Source organism: Gallus gallus, chromosome 14, assembly GCF_016699485.2.
Source record: "Gallus gallus isolate bGalGal1 chromosome 14, bGalGal1.mat.broiler.GRCg7b, whole genome shotgun sequence".
NCBI lineage: Eukaryota > Metazoa > Chordata > Aves > Galliformes > Phasianidae > Gallus > Gallus gallus.
Window position 1 is genome coordinate 435,594 of NC_052545.1, and position 17,874 is coordinate 453,467.

Sequence of the window (17,874 nt, forward strand, 5' to 3'; positions counted from 1 at the left end):
CACCTTCTCCCCAATGTCCAATCAGATAGCTGAAGATTTCCTTAACCTTTTCTTCTTAAGGCTGAACAAACTCATTCCTTCAGGCTCTCCTCACAGTACATACGTTATAGGCCCCCGAAGACTTTACTGGTCCTCCACAGGACTCACTCCCAGATAGGAACTTAACATCTTTCATGAACAGGAGAGGCCGACAATAGACAAAGTTCTTCAGCTGTATTTTTCAAGTGTGAAAAATACAGGAATAACCACTTTTAAAACCAGTTTAAGTCACATACACAGACATGAGTGGAAGGCTTGTGCAGCCAGGCCTAGTGGCACCTACTGAACAAGTGGGTTGGTGAAACAACTGCAACACTTTGTGCCTGTAGTCAGAGAGTGACAGGACCACAGGAGACTCCACAAAAAGAGGCAAAAAGGCACAAGGCCTAAGTTCTGAAACAGATACTCCTCACAGGAAAAACTGAGAAGTCACAGCAATAATTGTCCCTAAGCTTGGACACCTTCCGTTGCCTTCATTTTCCTAAACACAGACATCTCCCGTCATTTCAGACATCCTGTGGTGGCTGACCCATTGTCCTGCTCCTGGCAGAGAGACACGAGACTTACAGGAACCCTCTGCCTTTCCAGACACTGCTGGAGGCCAGGCAGGAAACCCTCACTGGCAGAAATGGTGTCTCAAATGGCCACGTGAGGTTGAAGTTAGGATGGCTACAGACTTACCCACTAAGGAGAATTATGACACATACTACAGCTATTCTGAGGCATGTCTTTCCTCTGGGTGTTCACAGTGTGTGGACCCCATGTTGAACATGGAGAGCCCATTACTTTAAATCCAGGCACAGGTAAGTGAAAAACTTATCAGCTGCATAAATGGGGGTAAAAAGCATGAACTCACAATTCCCTCGTTACAGCAAGCATCACAACTACTCAGTACGACAGGAGATGAAAAAGCAGAGAGATGAGACAATCCTTCTGTAGCTATTAGCATCCTCTCTACTGCCCCAAAAGGGCTGATGTGCCCATGTCAGCCTGGAACTTCAGTTACCACAGCTGATTCCAGTACACTAACCCATACCTGTGCATCCTGCACACTTTAACACTGCTTCAGAGCAACATAATGAAGATACAGCTTCTAAGTGCTTTTGACAAGCTGCAAGTTGCTACGGTTTAAATGACAGAAGTATCAGAACCGTGCTCGGAATACATTTATAAAGAGAATTTTACTTCAGAGACCTTACAGCAATCTAAAAACAATTTGCTCTATATATTTATTCTGTGCAACTTAGTGCCTATATCCAGTTTAGCGTTTTACAACGGATGAATAATACTGAATAGTTCGTACAACAGGAAGTCTCACAGACAACACATTCCCCAATAAAGCTCCACCTGCCAAAATGCTAAGCAATGAGTATCAACTCACAGACAACAAAAAGAAAACAGAGCTCTTTCCTGCACCTCTGACCACACAGCGATATCTGAGCAACTGCTGAATAAGCTGAGAATGGGATGCAAAAGTCCCAAAGACGGTACACAAATATGAGAAAAGAAAAAGCACGTATCATATTTATCTGATTACCTCTTGAGGAACAATTTTGCAAATATATCTCAAGGCAAACGTGCATTTTTAAAGCGCTCGTCCCTTTGGAGCAGTACTCAAAAAATTGAGCATTTTAGATTTCAGAGCTTCAGTCATTTTGAAAAAGATTTTCCATCAGCACAGTTCATTTCCTGAAAATACTTTCTGGACAGTAAAAGGAACAGAAAGATTTATCACAACACAGAAGTGCCATCATTACAACTTTCCACGATTAATGATGTAGCCCATGTGGGCTTATATGGCTACAGCGTTCCATCACACCTGGGAAGACACACTTTGTATTTTAAAGGCATTAAGTCCTGGGAAGTTCTATCAGAATGTCTGGGTGAACTGGATATTTGTTTTTTAATTTACTAAACATTCCTGCAGCAACAGCCTCACACCAGTCACTACCCTCCTCCAGAAGGGAATGGTCAGCATGCAGTAATTCTCAGTGAACAAGAAATACCTCCTAAGTGTAGTTATCTGTTTAGGTGAAGTTGCAGGCATTTTGGTGTCTCTTTCAGGATCACATTCAGACAAAACGTCTTTTTAAAACAAAACACCCCTGAGGCCATGAGACCATCAGATAAAAGGCAAGGATCAATGAAACTCCTGAGAGGGGTTCACTTCAATTTCAAAGTAAATGAGTTTAGTAAAAACTCTTCCATCTCAACAGCCGTCTCTTTGAGGTTTTCAGTAATTACCGAGTCGCATCATGTTAGCTTTTATAACATGCTTGGGAAGGGACTTAAAAACTTCATTAATCTCCTGGTCCCATCTTGGCATACTACAGAAATGTTGAAGGGCTGGCAGTTCCCAATGAAGTAGTGCACTCTGAAATTGCTGCAAGTTACAGCTGCTGATCTTGCCCTTCACATCTTGTAACATGCTGGAACACAATCATAAAAAATCAGTTAGATAAACTGCTTTTAATCTAATAAATTATTTCCATTCTAATCCTTAAGGAAATTCAGGATGATACCGATAGAACTGTTTTCCAGCACAGAAGAACACCAGTTGGAGAGAAAAAAATGAGTTCTTGAGCTCAGACTCAAAGCTGGAACCAAGCTGCTATCAGAACAGGAGGCATTAATCCCAGCTTTTCTTCTTCTTATCTCAATTACTTGTTCCTGTTGTCAACACAATGCCTCCAGCATATTTAAGTAGCACATATGGAGAAGCGCAAGGGTACAAAATGAGCGAAGTATCCCTTCCCCATCTCCCTGCCTATTACAGGAGAATTACAACCAGCAGTATGTTTGTCTACTGTTTGTCTCCCGAACGGCTGGGTAAGGATGCATTTCCTTTTTTCCTTTCCTTGCAATTCCGATTTGAGATTCAGACAAGATATAGCCTTATGTTTGCAAATGCATACTGCATAAAAGCTCTGCAGCAGTTAGCAACAAAAGACACAAGTCTTCCTATTCGTAGCACATGTGCTTCCAAGACCTAGCATTTTTACTTTCTTTCATCCACATAAAACGGACGTAGTCAACTTTTAGCTGTGAATGAATGATGACCATCAGCAACAGGACAGATTAGCCTGCTGTTCTCTGAACAGATGTACTTACAAACTCTGCTGACCTTTGATAGGGAAACTGGTTTATCTAAGTGACTTAGAGAACACTTGATATGCCTCTTGTGCTTATCAACACAATAAAGCTGCAATTTGTTTCCTAGAATCCTGTCAGTAAGTGCAACAGTGTCCAGCTGCTGGCTGTTGTCAATGAGCTCAAGCCCATCCTCTCCTTGCTTTGTTACAGAAGCTGTATATCTTGCTAAACAGAGCTCGGGGAAATGCATTTTGTTGAACCTAAATAGTGGAAAGTCAGTCAAGCACATAATTCTTCCAAACTGCACGGTCACTGTCACAGCAGTAGTGCTACAGGAAATGCAAAGTGCTATCCGGCAAGGGAAGTAAAACAAATCTTCTGAAATGCTGCTCACTGAAAGTCAGAATGTCTGCTGGCAGTAACTGCATTTATATGAAAAATGTACACAGATTAATTTCTTTTCAGCTTAAAGAACCTTTCATTTTCTTAGTAAATGTAGAGTGCTTGTGGCTTCCCAGTAAACTGAGAAGCTCCCCAGTTTTTCTTTTACATTTGTGATACTTGTTCAGTCAGATATCAGCAAAAAGAGCAGTGAGCCACGAGAAGAGGATCCAATGTTCAAAAGACTTGGTACGAGACTGCCTGGCCTCTCCCCACTTATGGATCTGTCTTTTCCTTGATGCTGCCCCCATGCCTTTCTTTTACTACTTTGTGTCTCCCATGAATTTCCAATGATCCCTCAGATGTTCCTACTAACATTTGATAGTACTGACCTCCAACTCAGGTCCCTTTTTCAGTTAGCTGTCATCTTCTCATTTGTCTGCTTGAGCCTGCACAATTATTTTTAACATTAAAGAAGATGAACAGAGAAAGGAAGATTGCAACCTTTGGTACGCTAGGACCAACTGAAATCCTTTGTTACATCTGCTTTATTTTTTTTTCTGCAGAATTCCTCTTTCTATTCTTTAAGCATTACACAGACAAATTAGATCTGCAGAGTGAACTCGGGGCTCTTGGCTTCCTGCGCTCTTTTGTTTTCCAATTCATCTGTCTCAGAGATCTCTACCAGTGCCCGTCACCATAGTAACTGAGCACGTTTCACTGATTACGTTTGGTGTATTATGTAAAACTTAAGATACCAAAAGAAGTCTTTATCAAAGATCTGTAGGTGGGTCTCGAAGATTATCAGCATCTGAAAGTCTGCTCTGCAGTGAGTTCAGCCCCCTGTATGCCATGTCACTTCACATTTGTCAGCTAGGGGGATTTACACAAGCCCAGCAGACATGGTAAGGTGAGATCTGGAGACACAACTGCTGCAGCAGCTTAACCTGCTGGTGACTTGGAAGATCACAGATAAGAAGTGGACTAGGAGCCAGTAGCTGTATCAGAGCCCAAGGTGGGCTGTGTATGGAAAAGCATCCTGAGAAGACATCAAGCCCCACTCGCTCTTGGAGACATTGCGGCATCGTGGCAGGAACAGAGATGCAATTGTTAAGAAGTGCACTGCTATGACTGTCTTCAGAAGAGAGGATATTTGTAGAAAGCAGCTCCCTGGGATCTACTGCCACTGTTAGTGCTGCCACTGCTGCATTCAGTACAGAAAAGGATCTTTAACCACTATCATACAGCACCATCTCCTCTTAACTATCTCACCTATCATAAGCTCATCATTGCCACTACTGAAGCTATTCAGAGGTCAGGCAGACCTGCCAAAACTTACACGCAGAAAGAAGGCAACAGAACGTGTTGTTGGTCTACATGCTACACGTTCAGTTTAGCAAGGTATTTAAGCACATGCTTGATTACACATGTAACTAATGGCACCAGCTTCAGGCAATTCCATGGAAAATGCCACAGGAGAGCAAGTTCCACTACCCATTCCAACCTGCCAAAAGCATGCGTCTGCTGAAAAAATTACACTGTAACAATAGAACAAATACTAATGTGAATATTAATTGCACAGTCAGGTCCTGGGTATGCAAAAGCACTTCAGGGATGAGCAATTACATCTACTATCACAGGACCCTGATGCTGAACATAGGTGCTGCATTCCCACAACTTGCCAAAAGCTGTAGGAGTGACACAGCTGCTCATATATTTTAGCTTAACAAAACAGATAATCTCAAGACTATTATTAAAAATTTGAAGTGGATGTAAAAGTGATCCTTAATTAATGGGAATGATTCAGTGTGTGGAATACCAGTCTATACTTATTTTTGATCCATAAGAAAAATGTCAGGGTTGAGAAGTACATTGCTTAATTCATCTTCCATGGAATACAATACTTAGAAAAATGAGAAGAGGTTGACACAAAAGAATTTCAGTGGGAATGCATGCCAACATTTTCTGGTCAGGCACATGAAGCTTCCCCAGGTATGGCACAGTAAGTGCAGGAGAACCAAGCTGATGTGCTCCAAATCTTTCATGAGAAGAAGATGACTCCTCATGAGATATTTTAACCTTTTCTGGAACTCCAGAAATTTTGTATCGCAGTAACTGCTTTGATATTTTTAATACCTTTCCTACATAGCCACTTTCCCTGAAGGCAGTATTGTCTGAGCCAAGAAAATGCTTCAAAAGCATTACATGAACTCAGAGAAAACTACAAAGATTTTCTGCTCATCTGTAATTCCCAACTAGTTACACTGAAGTTCTATTTCACAGGAAACAGCACCCACACAGTCAGCATTTATATAATTCTATAGGCTAGACTCTGCTTTCGTCTGAGTTCCCTATTTCCGTTGCATAAAAGGCTCTGGTTAAAAGAAGGTGGATTGAAAGAGTTAAATAATGAGGGAAGCGATGGCAGATGAGTGCAGAATCCCAATTACACTAAAGAAAACTCTATGACCATTAAACATACACGTGTATTTTGACAGGAAATTAGTCACTGTAGCCATACGCTAACTCTTTTACAGAATAAAATAACTTGAGTAGTTATGTATTTTGATCCTTCATATTAGTGAAAGAAGTTATTGTTCTAAGCAGCAGATTTTAAGAATCTGTCTCTGGGGAAGAAGGAACTTTAACTGTATGTTTGTAAATCATTCTAACACGCAATAAGACAACCAGTCCTGGGTGCCAAACACTGCTAGATCAGCATCAACATCCAGTTTGTAGTGGCATGAAGATTATACAAGATTTAGGGCAGTGAATAGTCCCCAGCATGCACACATAGTGCACACTGCTCAACAACGCATAGAGCAAATGCAGCAAATGCAGAGAGCAAAGGGACAGTGAAAGCCAAGATGCCTTTTCTGGTGGCAGTAGTAAAAAGGGCTGAAGAGCTTCCACCAACACCCATGGGAGTCTTCCCTTGGCACCCCTGGCACGGAACTGAGCCCAAGCTCAGCATGAAGCAATACTCAGTTGTTCTCAGCAGATGTGGAGGCTGGACTGGGAAAGGCAGGGCATGTGCAGCAGTGAGGTAATGCCATCCCCAGCGTAACTAAGGTTTGTGCTGATGAAAAACAGTGAGGGCTCAGCTGTGGCTGCCACTCCCCTCATTCTTGAGGGTAGAACTCCTGGGGTGTTGCATATGGTCCTGACTACTGCCTATACTCTCCCAGGGCTGGGAACAGGGAAGAGGTTTAGTGTCAATAGTCAAAGCTGTGCACCCTGAACCTTCTAGTTGCTTTTCGAAATGAGAAGTGAGGCACTAGCTGTGGAGCTGCCTGTTCTTCCTTCTGCAAATGGAGAAGAAAGTTGAGTCTCCTCCTTTTTGTTTTCTCTGTATTTCTTGGAATGCAAACTATGGGTCGGGCCTGAGGAAAAGCAGTTTAAACTTAAATTGGACCTTACAACAGAGCCCAAATGCAAATGACCATGAGAATTAATCTTTCCAAACACAGCACGCAGGCTTCAGGTACCTGCCTGAGTGCAGCGAGCCCCCAGCAGCAGGAGCTGGTGCTGCACAAGTTATGGTGGCATGTGGCACGGATGGCACCCAGCCCCATTCCGTGCAGCTGCCTCCTGCAGCTATCAAGGCACGTAAACCCAGTTTGTTCACAGACAGTGACTGAGCACAGTCTAGTGCTCAAAAAAATCCTTTGACTTGCACTGCAAGTCAGATACCGTATATTTGATGTGAAAATTGAGGAGAAAGTATTGAATGCTAGTAGCACCACTTTTCCAAATGCAACCAACTGTAAAATATTTTCAACAACTCAGTAGAGAATTCTGAACAACAGACATGGAGGTTTACAACACACATGCATCTTGTAGTGTTACTGCTACCTTAGACGACCTTCTTAAAACTACTCCTTTCATCCTGCTAAATTCCTAACAATCATTTCTTTTTTTTGTTCATGTTCACTTCCAGGCTAACTGTATTTGCAGTATTGTTACAGGTAAATCAGTGACTTCTGATCTCTGCTGGATAGACACAAGATTCTTGCAGAGAAATTAATCAGAATGAATCAAGCACAGGAACTATTTGTGGAATAGGCAAATGATGTGCAGCAGCCTTCAGCAAAAAAAAAACCCACAACTTTTATTTGTTACAGATGGCTGATTACAGGGCCCAGTAATGGGCAGGAGAAGGCAAAAAATAAAATAAAAAATAGAAGCCTGAGCAGTAAAAAAGGCTGGACTTCCTGTAATAAAATGGAGAACTTCCCAATAATGCATCAAGAGATAGAGGAAAACAAGAGACACAATTCAACTGTACAGCCCGAAGCAGACTAAAGCAACTAGGCTCAGTTTACTGATCTAAAGATAAGCCAGTATGTGTAGATAGGCACATTTCCCTTTGTTAGTGCCATGATTCCAACACATCTACTGACCATCCAACTTACAGACATCTTAATTACTGCCATTATTGCCATTCTGTTTAGAGTCATTACTCAGACCCAGTGCAGTCTAGACATACAAAACTCAAGGCAATACAAATATCACTACAATGCAGTTTAACCATCTTTTCATTTGTCTGTCTAATGGAGGGACCAATTCTCCACTAGAAAGACAAAAGGAAGAGTAAATACAGATTGCTGAGCAGAACTTACATTTGGTACTGTACTCAGGTGGAAAATGGAAACTTCACATCATTTAATTACAAACATGCTAATCCAGAACTTGCTCTCTAGCATCATGCTCAACGGAAGAAGGAAGAAGTCAACAGAACTATTCCTGGTATCAGAGATGGGAGCAGTAAGTCCTGTTAGCTTAAGAACAACCCTAGTGACAGCAGGAGTTTAGACAGAAAAGGCTCCCTTTTGTGAGCCATTTTAATAATTGAGAATATTCATTTCCCTGTATAATTTCTCAGGGGCATTATTTCTTTTTTTTTTTTGCTTTTCAATTTATGCAGTAGTAAGCTCCCCATTTCCTTCAAGCCTCAACCTTTCACTGATTATCTGCAGAGGGTCAGGCAGCACAACAGAAATGGTTTTAGGAACAGCTGAGCATAGGGCCGCAATTTCACCTGAACAGGCCTTCTTTTCTGTGAGAATGAAGCCATGCCATCTCTACCTCCAATAGGACAGGACAAATGTCAGTGACAGGGGAGTCAGAGCATTCACCCAGAATCAAAGCTTACTCTGAACATCCATATCCATTCGTATGCTTTCACTGAAAATTAAGATGCACTCTAACGTAGCTTGTTCTCTTTTAACATTAGCAACTTATGGGTTTTATGGTGGTACATTTTCAAAGTGGCCAATGAGTTGTGCCTATGAATCTCAAGTATTTGCTAATGAGATGTGTAATTCTTAAGTACCGCTTCAGAAACATACCTCATACTGCTTGAATACATCCTTGTATTCCCTATGGGTGAGGCAATATCCTGAAATCTTAGAAATGAGCTGGGAGAAAGAATCAGTACTGTATGTTTTCTGGGAGAAAGCCTAAATCACATGGAGCAATAAGGCAGTAGTGGCTGGTATGGGCAGGGAATTATGATAATGGTGTGAGGCTGGAAACTTCTGAGTCCTGCTTAATTGCAACAAGATCAGAATCTGACTGAGGTAGAAGTGAATGTGTTGCTATTTATTTTTATATAGGACAATTCTGAAATTGAATAGTTGTACATAGCTGGCAAAGTATGGCTAGAAAAACTATCAAAGAAAAAAAAAAGGAAGAGGGGGGAGAGTGGAGAAGCAGAGAAAGAAAAGGAGAGACAAAGTAGAGGAAGATTGAAAGAAGAACTATCACAGTGGAAACAGAGACTTGAAATATAGGAGTATTAATGTGGAGATGCATGATCCCATGAAAGGCAACTAAAGGAACTAGAAATACAATCAAATAATAAAATCACATTATTAAACAATGTGACAGTAATTATTTGCTTACTGGCTAGGTAGATTTGCATTGTAAGTGTAACTGTATATATAAATTGAAACATTTTGGCTTGAAGAAAACAGTAACATCTGAGACCTGAATTTGGCTGCTATGCGCTTCATTCAAAGTGTCTTCTTTTCTGATGTGTCACTGTTGTTAGAATAACATGCCTATAAAAGGTAATAATCAAAGGAAAAAGTGAGATGTCTAATAATTAACAGAAGTGATGTAATTACACAATGAGTCTGTTTCTTTAGAGAGACTAAAATGTCACTAGGAACAAAGGTTTTGCAAGAGGCACTTCAAACAAGTTGAATAACAGTGCTTAAAATGAAATTTCTGAAGATAAGCATTTGTGGATGACTTTGTAACACTGGCTTGTGCAAAACCCTAAGCAGTTCCTGCTTCTGAACTTCTCTCCTGGAGATCTCCATTTTCTCTGGAGGTTATACTGGATTGGTTTTGCAGCACCACCAGAAGAGATGTGGGGAAACAAGGATCAAATCTCAGCAGATTTCAAACTATTTTGGGGATGAGGCCAAGATATCTAGAAGAATCTCTCTTGAATCACAGCACCCTTAGAGGCTTTGGTATGACCATCATCATACATCGGTCTCATGTGCGACCCCACTCAACACTGGTCTAGGGCACTGAAGCTCTCTTAGCTTAACAGCGCTGCTACTCATCTTGCCTTCATTAATACACATTACTCCAAGTCAGCCCACACAGCAGAATTCAGTAATGATACATTTTTAAAATGCATGAAAGGAAAAAATAAAAAAATATAGTTGTGCTTGTTGTGAATAAATGTAGTAGACTGAAGTGCATATATTTATGCTCATTTTCCATTTGCTAACTGTTCTCATACACATAATTTACCCTGCAGAATTCACGCATGCTTTTCATAAACAAATAAGTATCTGTAGGGCTAGTTCCTTCCTAAGGGCTAATTAAGAGTTAAACTACTCTGAAAAGTTATCTTCATAAATTGTAGCTACTGTACGCTACTAAATGTCAATTACTGGGGTAAGCTGATTCTGACTGAATATTTATTAAGATTCATTTAACAAGGTGCACTGAAGGAATTATTGAAAAAATGTTAATTTATAGAATTACTAATAAATCATTCTGACAACAACAAAAAAAATCTCTCCCATTCTTCAGTAAGACCATGAAGCTCATTACACTTTGCATATGAAACTATGACTGTTCTGTCAGACACACAATCAGTGTTTTTCAGCTACTGCACTCTAACAGAATGGTCCCATCGAAGGATGCCAGGTAGCATCAGTGTGGTAATTCTGGATCCAGGTAATGCACCGAGCAGCCCCTTCCCTTTGGCTGGCTGCCATTCTGCCTGCATGGTATCCAGTTGCCCTCAAACTTCATGGTTCCTATTTCTGTAACAGGGCAGCTCAGTCTGAAGGGCTGCAGAAGGAAGTGCCTCTGGAAATTAGCTTGCAAGTAATGACTTAGGAAACTCTAACATCAAAAGATGGAAAGTTATTTCCAAAGTCCATTGTCAGAGTAGGTTCTCAGTAATCATTCCATTTACACAGACAACTCAGCCATTCTGTCATCCTCAAGCAATCCTCCGACACCTACAACACCTGTTCACAAGAAAATACAACATCGGAGAGCTAGTTTTTTCACTTCATGTTATTCTTCCAGTATTGCTTTGATCTTTAAGAATTATTTGCATGGGTTTTTTTTCAATTCTTGACAAGTTGCTGTCACATCTGCTCATCTTTCCTCCCTATTTTCCTTCAAGTTCTATACACAACATTACCAGTGGGTGCAGTCCTCTCATTTTTCTGTTGGCCTTCCCTTGAAACACATTTGCCTAACATTTGCTTCTCTATTAGCCTATGTCCCTGAAAACACCAGCAACACAATTAATCAGATACTGGTTTCTTTTCTCCTGCTCCCTTTATTAAAACATTCGGAAGATGATTCTCCGCTGCCCTGGTGACTCCAGATCTTGGAGCAGGCAGCTCTGATTGTTTTTCCTAGGGTAATTCATCTTGCTTCTACACACAGCTACTAACACATCAATCGAGCTCCTACATTTGAATTTAGTAGAGGCCTTGGATGGCAGGCTACACTGTATCAGCCAGTATCAAAAAGAGACATGTAAAAAAGAGACAGAATTGTTCCCTCATTCTATTTGATTAGAAGCAGCTATTTATTTTAGAACTGTGTGTAAATCAGGGAATGCTTAATAGAAATAACATAGTCTCACTGGTATAGAAATACTTAAATTTACCATTAAATTGAGGGAGGAGGAGATATAAAAAGTGAGTCCTTGGGGTGAAAGCAGGATGATGATAAACTTGTCAAGGATTAATTGCTTATGAATGCTGGTACAAGTAGCAAATGAAGTCTACCAGCACATTATATGAACATGGAAAATAATGCCCTTTTAGGTGGGATGTCACTTGAAGTGGCAATTCTCCCCTGCCCCCATCAGCTATTTCTAAGGACCAAAAATATGTTCTCAGACGAACAAAGGAGCTTCTTGCTCTTTCTGGGCATTCACAAAGCTGCCAGCAGAGCTGCACTTCCCTCTCTCCCGCAGCCACGGAGCTGCTCAGCCAGGCGGGCAGTGAGACTCGGGCATGCAATGAACATGAAAAGGACCCAGCAGTCCCTCCTCAGGGGCCTCAGAGAAGAGCTGCTGGGGCACATGCGCAGCAAGGCCTCATTATCGTCAATCTCACTGCACAGATTTTTCTGCCATTCTCCTGTTTTTATTCCTTCTAAACAGAAGAGGAGGAAAGAAACTGCACAAAATGTACATCTACACTACTTCAATAGGCATAATACTTGCCACTGTTATTCTGACCCCATTAAAATAACTCTCACACTCATGTTCTTGTGTACATTAGTTGAAGAAAAAACCCAACTGGCTTCCTTCCCACTCAGATACCCAGTCTTTGCAACATGGAAACAACTTGCTCTTGAAGACTGAATCACCACTTTGCGTGGCTGTGCCACGGCATTTCCTCACCAGCACAGCCCTGAGCAGGCACAGCTGCCATCACCATGCCTGTGGTAGGACACAAGGGCCTGAGCGGCTCCAGACCACTCAGAAGAAGCTGGCAATGCCCTGTGCTCTTCCGGCACGTTCAGGCAGCCACGCAGCCACTCACAGCTCACCCTGCGCACAGACCCCGGCTGCCACCCACACGGGACACAGTCAGCTGTGAGCCCCAGCACAGCTGAGAGCTGGTCCACGGGCCTACAAAAGAAAAGTCAGTCCAAAGTGCTGCAAGCATTGAAACAGCATGTAAACAAAACTCATCTGCCATACAAGCTATGTGCACACTCCATTCACAACAGAGAACTTTGCCCAGAGCACATCTTTGGTGCACTGCTACAATAAGCAGAACAGAGCTGACCTTCGACTGAAGTACCCAGAGAAAAGCTTTTGGGGCTCAGTGATATGTTCTCTTACAACAACTAGTCTGCAAGGTTAACAGCACACTCCCTATGGCTTCCTGCACAAGGAGCAAGTTGAGCTGTGAGCAACCCCCGTTACCACTGCACTCTGTCCACAAAAAAAGGAGCAGTATGTTAGCTCCAGAAAAGTGATGAAGTCTAATGACCTAATCACACCTCCAAAGAAATAAAATAGTTTCCGTAAGGGAAGAAATTCTCTCAGCAACGTACACATTGTTTGGAAAAAAACTGACAATAAGTAAAACAAGGAAAATGTGTTTAGAAAGTCAGTTTCTAGTTTAGAATATTCTCCAAGACATCTCTTCTTGCTGATGAGACATTATTTGTTTTTAGTAACAGTATGGGCCTTGAAGCATCCTCTCACATATTTTCAAGCAGTACTGGAGTACATCTTTTCTGCTGTATTTGTTTCTTGAAGCCTGCTCACAGCAGGCCTGGCTGCTAAGGCCACACAGTTCCAGCCACTGGGTGCTGCCATTCTTGTGTCCTCTGTACCACCAAGGTCTCTGTCCTGCTCAGTGCTGTGCATCAGGAACTAACTGAAATGGAACACAGTCCAGAATGGTGAGCATCAGCTACAGTCAGGGTCTAGTTTGCTTTTACAGAGCTCTATAGCTAATACATGTTTTCTTACCATATGACATCCTTGACTGTATAGCAAATAGCCTACGCTGCTGCTCCTCTTGTAAGCACATAAGTCAAAGACATTCACGGGATCATAATGGCCTGGGTTGAAAAGGATCACAATGCACATTGAGTTCCAACCCCCAGCTATGTGCAGGGTCACCAACCACCAGACCAGGCTGCCCAGATCCACATCCAGCCTGGCCCTGAATGCCTCCAGGGATGAGGCATCCACAGCCTCCTTGGGCAACCTGTTCCAGCGCGTCACCACCCTCTGGGTGAAAAAATTCCTCTTAATATCTAACCTAAACCTCCCCTGCCTCAGTTTAAGACCATCCTCCCTTGTCCTATCACTATCCACCCTTGTAAACAGCCGTTCCCCTCCTGTTCGTACGTTCCTTTCAAGTACTGGAAGGCCACAATGACATCTCCCCGGAGCCTTCTCTTCTCCAAGCTAAACAAGCCCAGTTCCCTCAGCCTTTCCTCATAGGAGAGGTGCCCCAGCCCTCTGATCATCTTAGTGGCCCTCCTCTGGACCCACTCCAAAAGCTCCACATTCTTCCTGTACTGGGGGCCCCAGGCCTGGACACAGTACTGCAGATGGGGCCTCACAAGAGCCGAGTAGAGGGGCACCATCTCCTCCCTCTCCCTGCTGGCCACTCCTTTTTTAATGCAGCCCAGAACATGGTTGGCCTTCCGGGCTGCAAGTGCACACTGCTGGCTCATGTCCAGCTTCTCGTCCACCAGGACCCCTAAGTCCTTCTCTGCAGGGCTGCTTGCAAGGAGATCTTCCCCCAGTCTGTAGAAACACCTGGGATTGCCCTGGCCCAAGAGCAGCACCCTGTACTTGGCCTTGTTTATCCTCATTATGTTTTCATGGGCCCACTTCTCCAGCCTGTCCAGGTCCCTCTGGATGGCTTCCTTCCCCTCCAATGTACTGACTGCACCACTACATTCTTCTCCTTTGTGTCTGTACATACGTATGTGTGCAAGTAAGTAATAAATCTGCATCCTTCCTCCTTCATCAACCAGCCTGGCACAGCAGGGCTCCTGGAATGGAGACAGTGTCTGGTTTTGAATCTGTAAGTAACAGTAATTGCTGAGATTACTTTGTTATTACCCTCATTATCTTAGTCATGTGCATAGGTTTTTTTTTCAGGCAGCCTTTTGTTTGCCAGGAAGTAGAAGTGAACGTGCATTTGAGAACTAAGGGAGATGGGAAAGGAGATCAAGGCTGATACTTGTAAAAAAAAAAGCAAAAAAAAAAAACTCTGCTCATGAAACAGACCAGCCATGAACCAAATGTCTGTCTGCGACAACTAAATTACAAACATTTTTCAAACAAGTCATTCCTACATAAAGGCTGAAGTGGTAAAGGTCAGCAGAATGGTGAATTATTTCCCATTAAAACTTCGGCTGCGGAAGGATGCTTCTCCAGTGCAATTAGACTGTACTACTTTGCTTATATTTTTTTTTCTGCTTATTATTTGTAGGGAGAATACCCTTATGTTCTGCACTTAGTATTTGTTTTGGAGATAGTAGCTCCAATACTGAGAAATTCTGTATAGATATTACTGCTCAGTAATGAATTCCTCCTGCTGTTTACTATCATGGAAAAAAAAAGCAAGCAAGCAATTACAACTAAAAGGAATAAAGTAACTGGAGCAGATTATGTTTTCCACTTGGAAAGGTGATGAGATTTCAGAATTCTGTTTACTTCTGGTTTGAAAAGCTACATATTTTGGCACTGTCTGCCAAGGACCAGTCTAGCACCAAGCTCTGGCTGTCCCGCACCTCGCTGGCCGCAGCGCAGCTGTGGGACTGGGCAGTGAGTGCCAAAGAGCTGCCAGCTCAGAGCCAAAGAATCCATGCCTCACTGGTGCACCAGGAACACTGCATGAAGCTGAGCTGCCCACCCAGCATGTGTGCCATGGAGCAGAAGGGCTGCAGAGCCAGCTTGGAGTTTTTGCTGCCCATGAGCTCCCTGGGCAGGCAGCTGAGGTCCTTTACAGATTAGCTGACAAAGACTGAGAGAAATTCCAAAACCTGCCCGTATTTCATTAGCTTTTGGTTAAAGCCAAGTTACCCCCGGGTAATGCTTTGATCTTCACAAATCAGCATTCTCCAGCCAAAGCATTTATGAACAGCTTTAGCTGAGGCTCCAAATCACAAATTCCGTAAGAGCTGAATGCCTGTCTCCATCAGCTGCCTTTGAAAATCCACTCTTTTGAGAGCATCGCGTTCTTGGGATGATGCTACGTTCTCAGGATTAAAGCCCAACGCATTTCACATAAAGAACAAGCAAGAGAGAAACAACGACATTGCTGAAGATTCTCATCAAATAGCCTACTTCTAAAGACTCAGAACAAGGCAAAGAAACATGAAATTTACAGGAATTTGAAATATTTACATTCTTAGGCTTCATTTTATCCTTTCTGAAGAAAGAAAAAAATGCTAATGCTTTATGCTATTTAAGAGTAGGGAAAAACCATGAATAATAAATATCATTAATGCCACCAGCATTTAGACCTGAATTGTCCATTTATTTCTGCTTATTTTTCCTACTCACTGATACTACTACAAGAAAACATGAATATGATGAACAACTGAATACAGAAAACAACTGAATATGATGAAATATTATATACTTAGATCTAGAACTCAGTATTTTACTCACATGAGGGTCAATGAACTTATATTTAGATAATATGTAACACTGTTCTAATTGCACTCTGGAAATCAGAACAACTACGTAGGCCACACTGAAAGCAATGCTTCCTATTTATTTCCATGGAAACTGCAACAGAAACAAAGAGCACAATGCCGCTATTTGATAGAGCACGTTCTCAGCTACAAGACACTGTTCTTCAACACAGTCACCACCATGAGCTATATATTTTCACCAGCAATGAACAACAGCCTGCGTGCTGTGCTCCTACAAATCCACACCAACGGCAGTGACCTCTGTTGCTGCTGCCACTGCTGAAACGTTCACAAGCATTGATAAGTGTCAGCAGGGGCTTGCTCCACCCACACTTCCATGTCAGGCGCCATTCTGTCACAGTGCCCCTCTGCTGCTATCTGTCACACAGCAACAACATCCCACCAGCATTCCGTGGCAAGGTTCAGCCTCTGCTGCCATCCCACCAACAGCCACCTCTGACATCATAAAATAGGAGGCATTACTTTTGAAGCAGCCCTCGTTATTGGAGACTCATCAATGTGGAGCCACAGGCTTCAAGTTCTACTGTCATGCTTCAGGTCTTACTACAGGGCTCTGTTTTATGTATTGTTTTTGGAAATAAAAGTACATTCAGAATTTAAGAAAGCATAGGTTGCATTCCTTTGCATTTTCTCAGAATTATTACCATTTATTACCACTTCTAGTTTGAGCTCTTTTAAAAAAACAAAAACAAAACAAAAAAACAACAAAAAAATCCAACCATACTTCAAATCAGACTTCTGCTGAAAGGGTGGCTGACCTCCCCAAGCAACAGTGTATTTTACATTACTCTTTCCAGGCTATACATTTTTATTTCTATGTATGTTTTAAATTCCTTTTATGTCATTAAGAATGATATGGTATTGACAGCTGTGTTCCATGAAAACTGAAACTTCCTACAGATAAGCCTATACACGAGCATTATGCTCCAGCACAGTAAGCAGACCATAAGGACAGGGAGCCTGCTCCAGCAGCTGCATCAAGGGCCAAAGCTGCTTTATATGGCCACAAATCCCACAGGTTTGACTCAGGAAAGCTTCTGCTTTTTCTAGAGTAAACACATTAGGCTTTGTTCTTAAAAACAAAGCATCCGTAGTTCATTCCAAATTGTTTTCATAAGGCATCATTCTCTTCACAGTATCATCAAGGATAAGCCATCATAGCGGGAAAAACAAAATCTGACTTCAGCGTATGTAGTCTTCAACCCATTGTTCTGCTGACAGCGCTGGTCTTGTGTAAAACCTACCGCGCTGTCATAATAGCAGTTTCCCATGAGCCAGGTATGCTCACAGTTACTGGCTATGATGTAACAAGACATTTAGACATGCTTAGTACTACACAGCTACAAATACAGGAGTGGGTGGTTGTTTGGTTCACATATAACTGTTGCGAATGTATGGCAATTGCAGCTATTTTAGAGCTTCAGCACATCTCTCAATCTGTTTTGGGAAAAATCACAACAATAACATACAGAATAAATATAATGATTGAGATTATTAACATGTACTGTTACTTATAGTTATACATGGCTGTCATTGTGTACTGTTGATATCGGCACTGATACTGCTTAATTGAACTTTAGCTAGAAGTAAGAGTGAACTGAATCTCATCAAAGGAGGATATAAGGACATATTACAACATCATGACTTTTTTTCCCA

At 42.0% G+C, this 17,874-nt stretch overlaps 1 protein-coding gene and 2 long non-coding RNA genes across 5 annotated transcripts in view; 1 reads left to right on the top strand and 2 right to left on the bottom strand.

Moving 5' to 3' along the window:
* Window positions 1-17,874, top strand: part of SHISA9 (shisa family member 9) — a 157,064-nt gene that overhangs the window by 101,486 nt on the left and 37,704 nt on the right. The window lies entirely within an intron of this gene.
* Window positions 1-17,874, bottom strand: part of LOC107054592 — a 336,025-nt gene that overhangs the window by 92,919 nt on the left and 225,232 nt on the right. The window lies entirely within an intron of this gene.
* Window positions 11,345-13,707, bottom strand: LOC107054591. Its single transcript, XR_001468999.4, has 2 exons — window positions 13,505-13,707; window positions 11,345-13,409 (listed from the first exon to the last, which is right to left on the bottom strand). It is a non-coding gene; the product is annotated as an uncharacterized LOC107054591 (long non-coding RNA).